The 14,550-nt window shown below is 50.1% G+C and overlaps 1 protein-coding gene across 1 annotated transcript in view; it reads left to right on the top strand.

Annotated features, from left to right (window-relative positions):
- Window positions 1–7,786: 7,786 nt before the first annotated feature.
- Window positions 7,787–14,550, top strand: part of LOC114011973 (hydrocephalus-inducing protein-like) — a 94,206-nt gene continuing 87,442 nt past the window's right edge. The window contains exon 1 of the mRNA XM_055819072.1: window positions 7,787–12,347. The gene's annotated coding sequence lies outside the window, so the exon portion shown is untranslated. The remainder of the gene's footprint in view (window positions 12,348–14,550) is intronic.

Genomic DNA, 14,550 nt, shown 5'->3' with positions numbered 1-14,550 from the left:
GACTGAGCTTTGGATTTAGCTTCCCCTGTGGCTGTGACAAGCCCATGAGCAGTTGCCCATCCTACCATACATGCCTGAGCAGCACAGCCCACTCTAGCACCTGTCAGTGAGTGTGCTGGATCAGGAGGGAGCTCCTCTTCCCCAGGTTCCCCAGGTGGAAAAGAGATGGTGTGCCATCCTCACCCTGCCTTGGAGCTGTGGCCCTTGGGAAAGGGGTGGTCTTGGTCTGTGTCTGGCCAGAAGGGTGGGATATTTACCTTGTGACACAGAGGCACCTCGAGGGCAAGACAAAATACTAAGTACTTTTTTTGGCAAATGTTAATTCTCATTCTGATTTCATGCTGTCTGAACTGTGTGGTAGAATCCTGACTGTTCTTCCCACCTGTCCATTACAGACTCATGTTTTGATGGCTCTTGTCACAAATAGCATGGTAAAAATCTTGCTTATTTTCTCTGCCTTTTTTCCCCTTTGAGAAGTCTCCTTGACTTTTTGCAGCTGTCCTGACACTTCCCCCTATCATTACTGGGAAGCAACATGGCAATTAGAGCTGGCCACCCCCGGCAGGAGGTGTGCTCCACTGACTTTTAAGGAGTTTGCAGCTGTACTTTGTGCTCATCTCCAAAGCTTTTCTGTTCTCCCTGTGCAATGGATTTTAATGTTATGGCAGTCCGAGTACAGTAATATCTGTACAGATGCGAGAAGTTCGAGGTCACAGATTGGTTTCATGAAGCCTTAATTCTTTTAATCTTCTTTGGAAGGTGTATTGCCCTACGTTTGCCCTCTTCTGCCTTCTTTCCTGTCAAAGGATAGCTGTCACCTTTACATCACCGGTGAGAGAGGTGGTTAAAGCCACCTGTCGCTCAAATACTGACTAGATAACAGGCGTCTTTTTCTTGGAGCATTAGCCCCTAATAGTTGTAGTAGCAGAGGGTCTGCCTCCTCTGCAGGGGTGGGGGATCCAAGTGCCACCAACCCTTGGCTGTGCCCTAGCTTCATCAACCTGCTTGGCAAGTGGCTTTCTTCTCCAGGCTTTCCCTTGTCCCCTGCTCAGGCTCTGGAGCTGTGCAGCTGCTGCAAGCCAAGTAGCTGTGGGAATCCGGCTGGTCAAAGGCAGCAGGGCTTGATCTAATAAGGAAGGAAGATTTTTGTGGTCTAACTGCTCTTGCTGCAGTTGCTTTCATTACCATTTCAGAAGACTAACCGAATGCTAGGGTTCAGTCAGACCTGGAGGTTTGCTGTAGGTACTAAAGAAGGGGGGTTTAGAAGCCAATGCCTTATCCTATGGGCAGCCTTAATGCTGTTTCCTTGATAACTTGTAGGAGGTATTTTATTTTGGGGTTTGTGTAAGGTGGTATAAAGCAATCCCATGCAGCTGGAACCTAGAGGTAAAGCTGTTTATTTCAGGGCTTTGAAGATCTCTACTGCAGCGATAGCTGTCTTGCTGCTGCAGTGGTTGGCTTTATTTTGCTTCGGAACAACTGAAAAGTGTTCCTTTCATTTCCTTTTCCCTTAGGTAAGAGAATTCCTGGAAGTCTGTTGATGGGGTTAAGGAATGGCTTCATCTTCCCCTCCCCGCCCCCCCCCCCCCCCCCCCCCCCCCCCCCCCCCCCCGCCATGTTCTGAGTACAGCCCCCTGAAAGCTGGGGTTTGGAAGACTGAGTGCTGACCTGACCATGCTGAGAGGGCTCCTGACAGCAGGGCTGGGCTGTAGGTACTAGAGGGAGATGCTGGATGTCTTAGTGGGCTGACTTTTTTTTTTTTTTGGAGGGTGCTGTACTCTGTGTATCACCTGCTAGTAAGCTGTTGTCTGTTGGCAGGGCTGATGGCCCATCACTCTGTGTTCTCAGAGATGAGCCCGCAGGAGTCCCTTGCTAGGTGCTTTGCTACAGAGAGCTTTGTCATCTTGACGGTGTTTGACTTTTTGCAGACGATGCTTAAATCTGCCAATTGATGATATTTAACACTCTCTTCCACAAGAGCCTTCCAGCAGTGATACATCTTAAACTTCGGATTTCCCTTCGAAGAATTGTTTACCAAAAGCTTCTGTATTTCTGTCGCACTTCGCCAGATGCCACCATTGAATCTCTGCTTCTGTTGCTTTGGGCTTTTACATGTTGACTTTAATTAGGATACATGCTTTTCTGGCCAGGGGCTGATAGGCAGCTCTCTGGTGACCAGATTCAGGAGAAAACCAGAGTGTTTACTGTACTGCTTCTTGTACTCGAAGGAGGAATCCTTTAGCCCAGGTATCTTTGGACACGTCTTTTGGAAGTGGGATACCAGGCCCCAGATTCCAGCAGTTTGTGCCGGCTTACTAATTGTTCTGTTTCTGTCCTGCTTCTGGCCCCGTAATTTGCAGAGACAAAGTGATGCTGTGTGATGCACAGAGGTTCAGGGCAGGGTTATCTGTTCCTTCAGGACAAGATCTGCTGATTCAGCTCAGTATTTTAAGCGGGCATCTCGTGCAAGACAGAGCTGAATGAATCCTCCTAGCAAGAGCTGTTAGCAAGGATGGATGAGCTGTTCATTCACAGCCACCTAAACACTGAAGGAAATTAGATTTGTATATTTAAAATTGTTTTCTTAACCAGTGTTTACACTTTTCGGGTTTCAAGGGTTAAAATACTTCTGGCGGCTTGGGTCAGTATATGGGGATTTAACAGTGCTCTAGATTAACCAGTCAAATGAGTTAAACTGCATTTAGCTCATTGCCTGGCTGTGAGTAGTTGAGCCAGCCCTGTGCTGAAGGTATCTAGAGCTTGTCTGGTGTTCACAGGGGAGCTTTGAAATTTTCTCAAGGGTGTGGTTGGTCTACAAGTGCCCGCTTTCCTGACCAGAAGGTAGGAGGCACTTTGGAAGTAGCCCCTTTGGATGGAGACCACAGACTCCTACTTTTCTGTCCTGGCCTTCAGACAGTGGTTTTCATAGTGGTCCCATCTTTCAGCTCAGGTCTGCTTTTTGTCAGGAGGCTGCAGCTTTGTTTTGCTAAGGCTGAGTGAATGAAGGCATCATGTCCTGCAGATCTGTAGGAGAGATATCTCTCTAGCAAGGTACAGGACAACCTTAAAAGTACAGAAAGCTAAACCTCCCATGAGTTGCTTCATGGGAGTGCAACACGGAGAGCTTTTTGTCTGGATTGCGTCCCTGCTGCTATTAGCTTCAGGATCGAGTGCTTCCAGCATTGCATCTTCTTCCCTGTCCTCAGCAGATCTTTGTTTCAGGGTTTGGCCCTGCTGTTTTGTGAGTTGTTCTAGGCTTGGTTATCAAGTGTCAGGGTAGACTCTTGTTCTTGCACGATGTTACTGCAGTGGCTGGGTGAGTCACATGTGGACGAGTCCCAAGTGCAGGCATGTGGAGGTGACAAGTCCTCGTTATTCTGCCCTGACTCCTGAAAGAAAGAAACCCCTTAAGTCTCCTGAATTTGGGCGGAAAGGAGTGATGAAAAGCAGTTGCATACTTAATTTTCAGGGATTGGTGCAAGAATGATCTTTTGCTCTGTTCCCTCAACTAAAATGTTCTGCAGCTGTATGAACAGGCACGTAGCAGCTCTGGTTTTGCCTTGCTTTTTTTGCAGTGAATGCTTCTTGTATTTAATCTCCTGAGCTGTTATAAGCAATCTTCCTGCAAGCAAGAAACTTGTGAGTGGCTGAGCTGAGATTTCCAGGTTCCTAATCAGAGGAAAGGCTGTTCCAGCCAAATCTGACTTGGGCTCCTGATTGCATCCTGATAGAAAAGGTTTTTCAGCCAGTGGAAAAAAACCAGAGTTGCTATTTTATCGAGTGTTAGGCATTCATTAGCTGAGCAATTCTTTGAGCTTAGTACGTGTTACAACTCTGCTTTTCTGAGCCCATGAGCTGGGTTTGCTTATGGCTGGCCTGCCTCTTGGGAACGTTACCTGCATTCTGACTTTCTCCCTTGTGGGGCTTGGGTGTTTTGGGAACCCTTTTCCTTCTTCCCTTTTCATCAAGCGCATTTACCACATGCTCTGTCATGGGTGGTTTGGGGACTCTGGCCTCTGCGGTTTGCTGGCTGAGACACTTTGGGCTTGTATAAGTGACTGTCTGTCTGAATGTCCATCTCTGACTTCTTATATTTGTATTCAGGTGATGGGCCAGGAAGTGGAACAGACATCAGGGCTTCACAATTGACCCCCTCCTACCACTTCAGGGAACTCCAGGGGGCTTTGGGAGACCAGACCTTGCCGTTCCTGTAACATGGTAACTGTGGCTGAGGCTGGGATGTGCTCTTTCTGTGTTAATGCTACACTGACCACCTCTAGTTTTTCCAGGAAAGAGAAGAAACGCTAAAAGATGTAGCACAACATACCAAAAAAACCCAAAACAAACCAAAAGAAAAAAGAAATCAAACTCTTCCTCCTAACTTCATTAAAAGAGCTAGTTCAGCAAGAACTGCTGAAGTGCTGACCTCTCCTCACTGGCACAAGTCTGGGAGCCTGTGACCTCACGTACTTACTGAGCAGGTCCAGGGCAGACATTAGCACTTCAGAGTGCCTTATCTGCTTGGGGCAGATCAGTCTGCACCAGTTCGCTGCAATATTTAAAGGCAAGTCATACCGACTCACCTTGCAGTAGCAACAGGGCTGAAGTAAGTACCCTTTCAAAAAATCATTGTTGCTATCACGTTTTAGGATAAAGGTGTACATGTTCGCTCCCCATGTATACTGATGACCACAGGGATGACTTTTGTACCAGCATCACCTGCCTCCCTACTGCAGGGAGCACAGAGCTGCTGGTCTTCGTGATGGTAAAACTGCTGCTTTACTTTTTGGGAGTGTGTTGGACCATCCAACCCATACTACGTCTCCTGCCTGCTAGTTAAAGATCTAGTAGTTCCTTAAAACAGTGGCACTTACTGTTCTTTCACTGACTATATGTCCTTAGTTTTGAGAACCTTGCTTCTTCCATCTTAATATTCAGCTTCTCTGACAGGTATGTAACCAGGGGCTTCTCTGCCTGCTGTTCCCCAGCAGCACCCCATGTACAGAGAAACGTGCTAGTGTTTATGGCATGGCATGGGTGACTGGCTGCCTTGGCGCTGTTGGCTTGCAAGGGACCATGAAGAAGAGGTGGGTGTCTTATGACATGTGCAGGACCGAAGATAACGGCTGCTAAAAAGGGTTGCTTTTATTTCCATGGGATTATTGCTCTGTTGCTCATCTTCTGGCACTTGTATGTGCAAGGCAGATAACCTCAATGTCTTTCAGCTGTACACTGGCTTTCCTTTTTGGTATGAAGTGGATGGCATTTTGGTCAGAAGGTAGTTCAACAGATGGCTGATTAAACCAAAAAACACCCCTGAAAAGGAGACTTTTTCTTCTTTTCAAGGAGTCAAGGACTTTGAAGGCGTGTACAGCTGAGGTTAACTTCCAGAACAAGGGCTGCAGAATCACAACACACAGTATTGCTTGGAGCCTGTGCTGTAGCTGAGCGCAAATGCGTTTCTGGTGACTGTAAAAGCAGGTAAAGGCTTGTGTGACCCAGAGAAGTGGGGAACCTCCATCCTGGAGATGTAAACTGCTGGACACATCCCCGCACAATCTGTTCTAACTTTGAAATTGTTAATTTTTTTTTGGGGGGGGGTCGGACCAGAGGCATCCAGAGTCCTTTCCACCTGTATTTTTCTGTGGTTCTGTGCCTGATCCCAGTGACCTGCGTGGTTTGCTCTATGAGGAGTGGAAGAAAGAGAAAAAAGCATTATAAAACATGTAGAAATGGAGCAATATTTCTGTCTGCTGCAAGCTCTGCCGGGGAGCAGATGCTAGCTGCCTTTTTTCTTCTGGATGAATTTATTTTACTGCAAAGACAACTGCTGTTGCTGTGGCGTTGCCAGATGGAGCTGTACATAGACTTGGGGCAAGTGGGAATGTTGAGGGGAGCATTTGGGAGGGCAGGGAGTCCCTGCTGGTAGCAGCACTTGCCCTGCCAGGGGACCAAGCAAGGCTTTGGGAGGGGGTGCTGGGGAGTTCCTTGTATTGCTTCCCTGCAGGAGCAGCTGTGACAGGCTTACCTGGATGATGACCTTAATGAGAGAAGGTTTCTTGTGGGGCATGCATCCCCACGAGAGGCTGCACTTGAGATCTGACCTTTGTTTTCCTTTCATGCCGGGTGTTTCTAGGCCTTGAAATGTTGCTGTGGGCTCAGATGGACAGTTAAGGCAAGGAGGGATTAGTTCCCAGGGACAGGGGTGTGTAGTAAGAGTTGGGCTCTCAAAAAACAAACAAGCTTTGTGGGCCGAGGCTAGCAGGACTAATGATGGGCATTTCTGGAGGGTTTTGCACCTTCAGAGCTCTTGGCAAGTGTCAGCCAGTTTGTCTGCTGCCCTGTAACTGCTGCTCACTGGGAAGGAGAAATCCTGCTCTCCCAAGTGAATGCTCCTCCCCAGCTGCTTTTCAGCTGACTTTGCCAGCAAGACTAGAACAAGGGCTGCCCTTCCGTGCAGGGACTGTGGGTAGCACGGAGATGCAGCCCAGCAAGCTTGACAGTGAGGAGGTGCTGGTCTGACCTCCTCAGGGCCCCCTCTCGAGTTCAGGGCAGGGAGGGACCAGTGCACCCACTGAGGCAGAAAAGCTTCTGAGCTGTGGAGAGGAGCAAAGCTGAGCCCGGGGACCGAAGCTGCCGTTACAGACTCCAGTGGCCTACCTGAAGGGAAGTTTGCTGTCTGAGCTGCTGCCTGTGCTCGGGCAGGGAGGCCTGGCAAAGCAGCAAAGCAGGGAGCTGCGTTCTGTCAGCAGCTGGAGCCTTTCAGAGTCAGCCTGCAAAGCTGCCACTGCCTTTGCTGATGCAGAAGTGTTGCTCACAAGCTGGCTGCCTGACCAGTCTCATTGCTGGGCTGGTTACCCAGACCTGCTCCTCGTGGAGATGCATCAGTTCTCCTTGCTGCCCAGCTATTCCTTGTGAAGGCTCGGTGTAGCTAGCTTTGTTAATCCCAGATGTATCTTTCATGAATTATCATTTGTAAAAGGAGTTCTCAGCGCTGGGGAGAGCAGCCAGGAAAGAAAAAGTTTCCAAAGAGGGTTAGAAATTTCTGTCTTCTAGTCCTAGGGAAATGAAACTGAAGCCATCTTCTGGTGTGTAGCCCAGCAAGTTCTTGTGAGCCTGTCTGGGAGAAATTAGCACCTAGTTAAAAAGGTGGGAGTGGCAGCCAGGGAGGAGGGTTACAAGAAGGCATCTGCCTTGAGGCTGTGCTAAAGGGAAACTGTAGGTCCTTGTTTCTCAGCAGTTCAGCTGAGGGATGCCTCTAGGAAGAAGGTCCTGGTGCCAGGGCATAATTTTCCTTGCCCTGTTCTTTTTGTCTTTAGTGACAGAGGGTGCCGAGGGCTGAAGGTACCAGCTGGATGCTCAGTGCCCTTCCATTTCCCTCTGCAAGGGTTTTGGGTGGGTGAGAGAGGCAGGCAGCTGTGACCCGGCTGCAGATGTGCTGGGCACGTCAGCCCGCAGCAAACGTGGAGTTTGACACCTTGTGCCTCCTATGGGACAAGACCCTGCTTGTAAGCAGTTGCTGGAGAAAAGCTGGTGCATAATCAACTTCTACCTTAATTGTCCTGTGCAGTATCATCTGCATCTCGGTTCTATCCACAGAGCTGAGATGCTGGTTTCCCTGCCTTTCAGGACTGCTACAGGTGCGTGTTTTCAAGATCTGTTGGTCTAGCCAGCATGCTGTAAGGGTATGGGTAACAAGGTTTGTCAGTAATGCTTCTTGTGCCTATCTTTGACCAGTCTAACTTGGTATCATTTTCTACTAAGAAAGCTTATTCTGTATGCTGCTCAGGCATTAGAGAGAGGAGAGAGAAGCCTCTCCATAGTATTCGCAGCACTGTTGAATGGGAGCTGTTTGCTGGCCCTTGTGACTTTGTGTTTCCCCGAGGAAGTATTGCTGGACTTGCCTGGCGGGTAGAAAAGTTGAGTCCCTGTGAGATCAAACAGCTTGCCTGGACCCTGGCAGAGCTGTAATTAGACGAGTGCAAATTTGTGACCTTCAGTGTCATCCTTGGTCTGTCTTATGTGCTGCTTCTGGCATGGGGGGTGGGGGGGTGGGGTGGGTGGGGGCAGGGGGGGAATTATTTTTTTCTGTCTATAGGACAGAGGAAAGGGTGGTGGCTTGGTTAAGGCAGTTGGGAAGGTTTCTTCTTTGTGGCCTGGTTGCCCTGGGAGTCCACATGCTGCTTTGTAAGGGAAGGTTGCAAGGATGTCTTCCACCTTGAAAGGCAGGATGGTGGATACACATACCTTCTCTTACGCTCATGGTTATAGAACGTCACCTGGGTGTGCTGAAGCTTCCTAGAACACTTGAATACCTGAACTACAGGCTGTGAGATTCCTGCAGGCCGTGCTGGGGCCCCCGGTTTGTGTGCTGGGGCCTGGAGGCAGAGACGTGCTGGAAAGGCTTTGGGCATCGCAGCTGTTTCAGCCAGCACCCCACTCCTCACTGCTTGCAGGAGCTGGAGGGTTCCCAGGCACGGCACAGTCCTTGTGTGTTGTCTTTCCTGATTGCAGGTTAATTTCTTCCTGACCAAAGGAGCCCTTATTTACCAAAATTTCATCTGCTGCTGCTGTTTATTGCCCCTGAAATCCTCCTCCTCTCCTGCTGTCCTTGCTGCCCTTCCAAGAGCAGCCAGTTGTGTTCCTGCTGCGGTGGGGAGAGGGATGGAGTCAGGAATGGGGTCAGCGGTTGGCAGCTGACAGCTTCTTTTTGTGTTTCCATCTGTTCTTTCTCTTCCCTTTTAATGAGATCAGGTGCCAGAGTGCACTGGGAAGACTTTCCAGTGTGAGAGGAAGGCACACAGGGTGTGCTGGGGTCTTTGCTTTTGTCCTTGGCAGAGAGGCTGCTCGCATCCAGCCTGCACCATCTTGAGCTGCTCCTATAACGCACGTGGTGACAGGGAACACGCTCTGCAGTGAGCCTGATAGCTCCGGGTTGGGGGGGTCTGTCCTGCAACTCTGAGCCTCGATTGAAACTTGGAGCTGCTTGTGCTGATGGCTGCAGAGGTGCAAACCTGCCTGTTCCTGGACCCACTGGGGTGCCTGTCTCTTGATTGTGTTGTCCTTCTATTTTTTTGTGATGTGGCTGCTGCCTTGTCTTCTAAAATGCCAGCTGTTTCAGATGATAGCAGTGGCTTGACAGGTGCGTTTTTTCAGGCCCCTGGTGCTCCCTACACAGACCTGTCAGCTTTTCTGATCGCCCCCTCTAATGAGTGGCTCCACTCCTTTGTGTTTTGGAGGGGCTTCCCCCCTGCTTTTGGGGCCATATGCTTATTATAGAGCTGGTCTCTGAGTAGGAAGGCTCTTCTCGAGGAGGATCTGCAGGGGCTGCTTTTGCTGCTGGCTCTTTGATTCATGAGAGCTCTTGGGACGTGCGAAGGGTGGGAAGAGGTTCAAAGGAAGAACCTGGGGAGCTCATTTCAGCAGTTCAGCTTCAACAGTCTCTATGTGGAAAATGAAAACCTGCCCTTGTGCTGCCACTGCCAAAATGTGATGTGCTGGGAGTCAGCACGGAGACCTTGATCCCCTAAAAGCTGTAGAGTCTGACAGCGCCTCCGTGGCAGAGACCAGAGGCTCTTTTAAGGGATGCACTAGGTGCCCTGTTTAAAAATCAGAAAGCCCTGGCCCGGGTTCCAGTGCAGGGCAGCCTCTGCGTGGTTGCTTGTTAACAAAACTCTGTGTCTTTTTGGCAAAAGACTTTCTGCTACAAATGCAGTCAAATATTTGTCTAAGCAAAAGGTAACCCAGCAGTCCCTTCCTGAGCAAACCGGCAATTGCTTTGGGATTTTGCTTGAGTTCAAAGTGTGCATTTGTGGTTGTGTTGGGCCTGTTGAAGGCAACTGCCCAGAGCAGGTGAAGCCACATTCAGCTTTGCTTTTATTTCCTTGGTGCCTGCTTCAGGTTAACTTCCTTGCACAGCAGCGGTGGCGCCTGCCGAGTGCCCCAGCACCTCTTAGCGCAGCCCTGTGTGCTGCAGGGAGCTGCACCAGCTGGCCTGGCAGCAGCCAGGAGATGAGCTTGTCCCTTCAACGCTTCACAAGTGATAAATAAAAGAAGCTACTCCTTTCACAGCACCGCTTCTGAGCACCCGATGGTGCTTTGTAGCTGCTGTGATGGTGCCAGGTGCTCCTGTGGGCTCAGGCTGAAACGTGTGTCATGGGCTGGGATTGTCCCTTCCCTGTGTCCCACTGTTGTCTAATTTTCCTTCTCGCTTGCTTCAGATCACAGAAGCAGGTGCTGGTGTTTGAAAGTGCCTTGCAGGAGAGGTTAGGATCGGCTGGGGCTGTGGATGACCAGCTTGCTGTGAAGCCGAGGAGAGCAGTCCTACTGCAAATGGAACTGCCAAGTGGTGCCAGAAGCTGCAAATGCCAACCAAGCTGTTGTGGACTGGGTTAAGGCCGTGTGGGTTTTTTCTTGGCCTGGAGAAGTTGGAGGAAGGACAGTCTGTGGCGTTTAACGTGGTCTCTGGAGCCGACCGTGGGAGGATCTTGCTGGGCCGTGGGTGCTTGGGTATTGCCATGGTTTTAAATGCACGTGATGCCAAGCAGTAGAGAGCTGCCATGTGCTTAGGCTCTGAGGGAGGTCGGGTATGTCGGGTGGAGGAGAGGAGGGGCTGGTAGTCCCCAGCCTGTGGTGCCCCGCAGTATGGGGCGGGATGGGAGATGCCCTGGCAGGACCCTGCTAGCTGAGGAGAAGAGCTGGGTGTGAGGGAGGAGGGACAGTGCTCTGCATCTGTGACAGACCACTAAGCTCTGCTCCTACAGTGTGGTGGTACTGCAGCATGGTTCTGTCCTCGGTATCGTGGGGGCTTAGGTGGTTCTTAGCTGCCAGAGGAAACAGGAGGCCAAGAGAGCTGGGGTTAAGGCAGCGACAGCCCCAGGAACAACTACTTGACCAGTCCTGTAACTGCATAGGTATGGGTGTCCTTGACAGCTGTACCCTTTCTTGTCTAGGTTGAGACGTTGTGCCAATACCTTGCAGAGTCAGGTCTGAACCTCTGTTGGGAATCTATCCATCCTTCTGTGGCACTGTCTTCTGGCAGTCACAGCCTTGGATACTGCCTTGTTGACTTCCATGTCAGAGATTCCCCTTGAACTGTGATTAACTTCTTGAGGCTCGTAAATTTTCTTCTGCATGTGTTACCGAAATCTCGGAATGAAGAACTTATCATCACCAATGTGATGTAGATAAGCAGACACTTCTTTATTAACGGCCGGGTGCGTGAGTGAGTCTTCTCACGATCAAGGCACACCAAGTTTCAAAATCAGACACCATATATAAAACCTATTCATGAATATTCATTAAGTATCATGCATAATCATTATATTTCCCGAAAATCATTAACATATTCACCTCCCATATCTGATTCTGCGCAGTAAAGGTTAGAAAGGTCCAGAAATGGGTCTGGGGTACGATTTGGGTAGGTGGTATGTGAGTCGGTGGTCGCGATCTCCCCCTGCCGGAATTACCTTTCACTAAAGTTCACGGTTTCTTGGCAGGTAACTACAAGCTGTTCCAGTCGACTCTTCCCAGTTCCCATTAATCCTATATTCTGACATTTCAATACACTTTCTACATACGGAAGACTAGTTAACTACAAAAAAACCTTTCAAACCCTAAATTTATTACCTAAGTTTTAAACACTGATTCTAGACCACTCTTCTGGCCTTGGTACGGGACTGTACAAAGGATTTCATAACAGCTTTTACTGTGCAACTATAAGTTTCATTAAAATATATTTTTTATCCCTCTATATTTCTATTAAAATTATTTTATAAAATCAAATAAAGTCATCAATCTTAACTTATTAACAAATCTGTAACACATGTACACAAAGACAGCTGTCTGAATTAAAGGGTATCATAGTATTAAGGAAAAAGAAAAGCTAGGAGGCATCACACTTGTTAGGGCCAAAGATTTTGCTTTGTTTTAAAAAGCAATGGGAGGAGAACAACTTACTCTTCAAATAACTGCACAGTTTATGTCTCAAAAACGCAGGCATTTGAAATGCTGTCTTGATTCAGAAAAGAAGTAGAGAAGCAGTTCAGAGTTTGGAAGTGAGATGTAAACTAAACAACGTGAGAAAACGAAATGGGTTCCCAGCATGGGTATAAAAAGGGGGACAGCAAACCCAGGGTTGTGCGTTGAGGTCTGTGCTACCAAAACCAAAATGAAATCATTGTTCTCTCCTACAGTGTGGGACTGCATTGCTCAGAAGGTGGCAGGGGGAACATGGACAAAAGGAGCCACCTTGATTTTCCTTCTTTCTCATCAGGAAACAAATACAAAGCCTGTTCTGGCTCAAGAAGACTGAGCTGCCTATTTGGGACTTCATCAGGTTGCAGTGGGTAAGTGATCTGACTGCAGTTATTTGTTAGAGGATGTTTTGGTAGCATCTAAAATGATTGAGTGTTGCAGTCAGTCCTTTCTTGAACCGAGCGCTGGAGTTCTTCCTCCATGGGTTAAAATGGGGGTAGTGAAGGCTCCTTCTGCACCCCCTCGTATAAGCTGCCTGTGGCAGCACTTCCCCCCCTCTCCCTGGATCCTCACTGCAGCTCTTTGCCTTTGCTGCAGCTCTGTATCCTCTGCAAGACACCAGGTGTGTCCAGTTATTCTGTGGGTTTGATGGCGTGGGTGCAGCAATGATGACAGGAAAGGTGCTTCTGATGTGCCTGTTTCAGACCCTGCGCAGGGGTTTTGGTTTTGGTGTTCAGAAGCTGGAGAGTGCCTGTGCTGTCAGGGTTGACCTCGGAGCCCGCAGCAGGGCTTCTGGGGGGTGCTGGCTGACGGTGCTCTGTGTCCTTCTAACGCTGCAGCAAAGGAGAGGTTAATAATGCAACATGCCTGCTCGTTGCCTGTGGCTGTGGGCTCCTTTGTTTCTGCAGGAGGAGAAGAGCTGTGTAAACAGTGTTTCCCCGGGGATGGGGGGAAGGATTTTCAGCCTGGGTAGAGCAGCTCCCTGCATGAACTAAGTTCTCTGTGCCTCTGAAAGAGAGCAGGGCCACCAGCCTGGTTTGGTCAGACCCTGCTAGGACGGAGCTCGCTTGTGCGCTGCGCTGTGCACGAGTGTGATCCCCTGTCTGCTTCCTTGGGACTAGCTGCAGCCTGTGCTGCTGGGCATGTGTCTGTCAGGAGCGCAGGCAGCCAGCTGGGAGCCAAGTGTGAACCGGGAGGGATGGCTCCCAGCTGAACTGGATGGTGGCAGCTGGATGCTGTGAAGGAGAGCAGAGGTGAGCTGCTGGGGCAGGGGGGGTGTTGGCAGGGGAGGAGGGGCTTGGTCCCTGCGGGAGCAGAGCTGGCTGTGTAGGACCCCAGGAACAGAACGGAGAGGGGGCAGTGATATAAACCCTGTACCCCCAAGTCCATGGTCGTGAGCTTGGATGGTGCTGTGATTTTCAGCCTCTGGGCTCTTTCTGAAAGTGTGCGTCTCCCCCAGGGGAGGTGGCTAAGCCCTGTCCCGGGGAAGAAGCCTGGAAGAGACTTGGTTGTCCTTCCCCTTCCCTGTCTCAGCTCCGCCTGTGTGTCTGGGCGTCCAGCTCTGTGACAGGGGTGGTCTGCCTTACATTTCCATCTCCAAGCATGGCGAAGCCCAGAACTGGGTCAGAAAGCGGTGGCTGCAGTCTTCTACATCCTGCAGGGCATCCTGAACCATGTGCGTAGGCTTGCCAAGTGTGGGCACCCATACCGACTGTAACTTCAGGTCTGTGGCTGTTTGAAAATGGCAGCTTGGCAGGGCTGTCTGCTGTCTGTAGCCATCAGGAGCCGTGGCTAGGGTGAAAAAGCTGCAAGACAAGCTGGCTGTGGCCTCCCTCTTGTCGTCTGCCAGCAGGCTGGCTGACAGCACACACCAGCCGTGCCATCTCCCCAGCCTGCTCTCTGGGAATGCAGTGTATTCCTATCCCTCAAAGTCCCTGTGAGCTAGAAAAAAAGAATAGTCTGCACTGTTCACCTTCCCTGCCCTCAGAAATGAAGCAGCTTTGGCACAACGTGTGTGTTTTGCAAAATGCTGGAGCACCCCAAGGGCTTTGCGTGCAAAATGCGAGCGAATCAAATCAAGCTGCCTTTTGCAGAGAGCGTGGGTCCCTTCTGCTGGATCACCAGGGTCTCTGCAGCTCCCCTTGCACGGGGCTGCATCAGCTCTTCCCTGCTGCCTGCCAGGGTTTTTGTCTGGGTGTTTAAAGGCCCTGGCAAAGGGAGTTTGCCTCCCCTGGGGCTGGGAGTGGGTTGTGCAAGGGGGACCCATGCTCTCCCTCCAGTGACAGGCACTGCAGGGAGGCTGAAGAGCCCGTCTGAGCTGGGGCCCTCTGGGTGCTGTGCTTCTCTAGCCTGGGTGGCTGAAAGTAGCTCCTGCAGACCATCTTGGCGTGCTCTTGCCGAGTGATGACCTCTTCAGTGCTGTAATTTGGAATTTCCACAGCGACAAGCTGTGCTGCTGTGTGTGCGCTGGTGTAGTTGCCCTCCAGTTGATGGGCGTGGGTATGTCCAGCCCAGGGTCTGGCAACAGCAGATAGAGATTTGCCTCCATTACATGTGAGAGTTGGGATGTGGGAA

The sequence above is a fragment of the Falco peregrinus genome, chromosome 14 (genome assembly GCF_023634155.1).
Source record: "Falco peregrinus isolate bFalPer1 chromosome 14, bFalPer1.pri, whole genome shotgun sequence".
In the NCBI taxonomy this organism is placed as follows: domain Eukaryota; kingdom Metazoa; phylum Chordata; class Aves; order Falconiformes; family Falconidae; genus Falco; species Falco peregrinus.
This window is presented reverse-complemented; position numbering and strand designations above follow the sequence as displayed.